Source organism: Mandrillus leucophaeus, unplaced genomic scaffold, assembly GCF_000951045.1.
Source record: "Mandrillus leucophaeus isolate KB7577 unplaced genomic scaffold, Mleu.le_1.0 Scaffold212, whole genome shotgun sequence".
Taxonomy (NCBI): domain Eukaryota; kingdom Metazoa; phylum Chordata; class Mammalia; order Primates; family Cercopithecidae; genus Mandrillus; species Mandrillus leucophaeus.
In genome coordinates this window covers 1,029,639-1,033,010 of record NW_012102166.1, presented here as the reverse complement: position 1 = coordinate 1,033,010, position 3,372 = coordinate 1,029,639, and the positions used below count along the sequence as shown (strand labels likewise).

General features: G+C 45.5%; 1 protein-coding gene across 2 annotated transcripts in view; it reads left to right on the top strand.

Annotated features, from left to right (window-relative positions):
- ANKFY1 (ankyrin repeat and FYVE domain containing 1) overlaps positions 1 to 3,372 on the top strand; it is a 116,057-nt gene that overhangs the window by 69,593 nt on the left and 43,092 nt on the right. The gene's annotated exons all lie outside the window — the stretch shown is intronic.

Sequence of the window (3,372 nt, the reverse complement as noted above, 5' to 3'; positions counted from 1 at the left end):
AAAAAAGAAAAAAATCAGACACGGGCCAATCCAGCATCTGAGGAACGAGTCAGCATCTGAGGCCTCCTGGCTGCCCCAGTGCCAGAGCCCACATTCTGTAGCAAGATGGTCCCTTGGAAGAAAGCACAGAGCAGATGGGAAGTATTGAAAAACAGACAATCGGCCTGGGCGCAGTGGCTCACGCCTGTAATCCCAGCACTTTGGGTGGCCAAGGTGGGAGGATCACTTGAGGCCAGGAGTTTGAGTACAGCCTGGGCAACATAGTGAGACCTCATCTCTACAAAAAATATTTTAAAATGAGCCAGGCAGGGTGGCATGCGCCTGTACCCCTAGCTACTTGGGAGGCTGAGGCAGGAGGATTGCTTGAGGCTGGGAGGCTGAGGCTGCAGTAAGCCATGATGGCACCACTGCATTCCAGCTTGACCAACAGAGTGAGACCCTATCTCAAAAAACCAAAAGCCAAAACAAAAGCAGATGATTTTCTAATTTCATACCCACTGAGAACCAGATGAAACCTGTATATTCAAATGAAAATGTGCACAGGAATACCAGCAACAGACTTGAGAGAGCTTTACCACTCCTGAAACTCCATTTCAGATGTTCATACTGTAGATGTGTAGTCAAAGGAGATGAAATGATACCATAAGATATGAAAAGAAAACTTTGGGAAGAGAGAAAATCATCGTCTCAGGTTGTGATTCAAAGGGGTCTGCACTCACAATTCTAACAATTAGGAACCAAAGTGTCCTGATGCAAAGACAAAAGCAGATCACCATTGCCTGCGATTCATACATTAAAGAAGTTCCAAGGCAGCCTCAACAATCCAGCATTCATCCCGAGATCACCCACACATTTAAGGAGTATAGTCAACTCTCATGGGACCAGCAAATCAAACTCTGGGATGTTGTTCCGCATGTTGGGGATCATCCAGCTGAAGAAGGATGTGATTTGCAAGAAATTCGTCCTGTAGACCTTGGTGAAATGGAGACGGAATCTGCAGAAAGTACCTCTGAATCCAGGCTCTTGGGTTAACTTGCTGTCACTCATCAGAGTTACACATGGGGACTTCAAGTTGCAAATTGCAGATGAGTTTGATTTGGAAGATGTTTAACTGAATCCTTGAAAGACTTTCCAGGCCAGGCGCTGTGGCTCACACCTGTAATCCCAACACTTTGGGAGGCTGAGGTGGGCGGATTGCTTGAGCCCAGGAGGTCAAGACCAGCTTGGGCAACAGTGGCAAAACCCATCTCTACCAAAACCATAAAAAAGCTGAGTATGTTGGCATGCACCTGTAGTCCCAGCTACTCAGGACGCTGAGCTGGGAGGATCCCCTGAGCCCTGCAAGTCAAGGCTGCAGTGAGCCGTGATGATGCCACCGCACTTCAGCCTGGGTGACAGAGTGAGACCATGTCTCAAACAAAACAAAACAAAAAAATCCCCAAAACCCGAGTTTCCTGGTATGAGCTCATGGGTGCCACCTGGAGGCTACTGAGAGCAATTGCTTTCACCCAGGAAGGCGGGATGCCCCAAGTCTTGGTAACAGTTTTCTGTTCCATGTGTTATGATGCTTTGCTATTCTTGCCTTACTTTCTTAAGAAACATAAATTTCACATATATGTAGTGTGTTTGCATGTTTTAAGTTTTAAATATAACTAAATCCAAGGAAGACTGAACTTTTAATCTTACAACAAATTTAATTGCTTAATCCATGTCATCCTCCAAGTGAACTTGACAAGTATACTTTAACTGGTTTTTCACAAGTATTTTTATTTTTATTTTTATTTTTATTTTTTTTTTGAGACGGAGTCTCGCTCTGTCGCCCAGGCTGGAGTGCAGTGGCGCGATCTCGGCTCACTGCAAGCTCCGCCTCCCGGGCGGACGCCATTCTCCTGCCTCAGCCTCCCGAGTAGCTGGGACTACAGGTGCCCACCACCTCGCCCGGCTAATTTTTTGTATTTTTAGTAGAGACGGGGTTTCACCGTGTTAGCCAGGATGGTCTCGATCTCCTGACCTTGTGATCCACCCGCCTCAGCCTCCCAAAGTGCTGGGATTACAGGCGTGAGCCACCGCGCCCGGCACAAGTATTTTTAACACTAAATGGCCACTTGTCAGATTGCTTAGTTCTGAGTTTAACCATGTATTTGTAGAACCAATCTAGAGTCAATTTCTCTTTACTAGTGTCTGACAAAGTATTTTCACAAATGTATACTGTTAACATCTTCATCTTAATTCTTGGCCTTTTGTCAACATGTCAAGGTAGTTTTTTTCACTTCTACAGAGCATAAATAGTCAAAGATGGTAAATGAAGATATTAAAATTAATGGATTTTGGCCAGGCACAGTGGCTCATGCCTGTAATCCCAGCACTTTGGGAGGCTGAGACAGGTGGATCCCTTCAGCCCAGGGGTTGGAGACCAGCCTGGGCAACACGGTGAACCCCCATCTCTACTAAAAATATAAAAAATAAGCCAGGCATGGTGGCATGCGTGCCTGTAGTCTCAGCTATTCAGGAGACTGAGGTAGGAGAATCCCCTGAGCCAAGAAGTTGAGTCTGCAGCAAGCCATAATCATGCCAGTGCACCAGTCTGGGTGATGGGAATGAGACTTTGTCTCAAAAAATAAGAAGAATGGATTTTCTGTGAGTTATTCAGGCTTTGTTGAGTCAGGATCTCTCTCTGTCACCAAGGCTAGGGTGCAACGGCACAGTCATGGCCCACTGCAGTCTCGAACTCTTGGGCTCAAGCGATCCTCCCGCCTCGGCCTTCCAAAGCGCTGGGATGTTCCTCAGTGTTGATCTGATATCTGTAAATAGTCCTAGGTAGACTCTGTAATACTGCCGGAGTTAAGTCAGCAGAAGGGATTTAGAAAGAAATTTTGTTTCCACAACAAGGTTATTTACCATGTGAAATTTTTGTAAATAGTAATGTGTACAGATACTCTGTTCAAATGTTTCATTGTAAACTTCTTGTTAAGTCAGTTACGTGTATATAATGAAATTATAAAACTAAAAAGAGGCAGGGCGCAGTGGCTCACATCTGTAATCCCGGCACTCTGGGAGGCTGAGACAGGCGGTTTGCCTGAGCTCAGGAGTTTGAGACCAGCCTGTACATCATGGTGAAACCCCATTCCTACTAAAATACAAAAAATTAGCCAGGTGTGGTGGCACGTGCCTATAGTCCCAGCTGCTTGGGAGGCTGAGACATGAGAATTGCTTCAACTTCGGAGGCGGAAGTTGCAGTGAGCGGAGATTGTGCCACTGCACTCCAGCAAGGCTCCGTCTGGGAAAAAAAAAAAATCTAAAAAGGAAAGAAATTTTATAATAATAAAACAGACTTGGGATTACTCTGAGTAGGAACTTGTATGCAAGTACAGC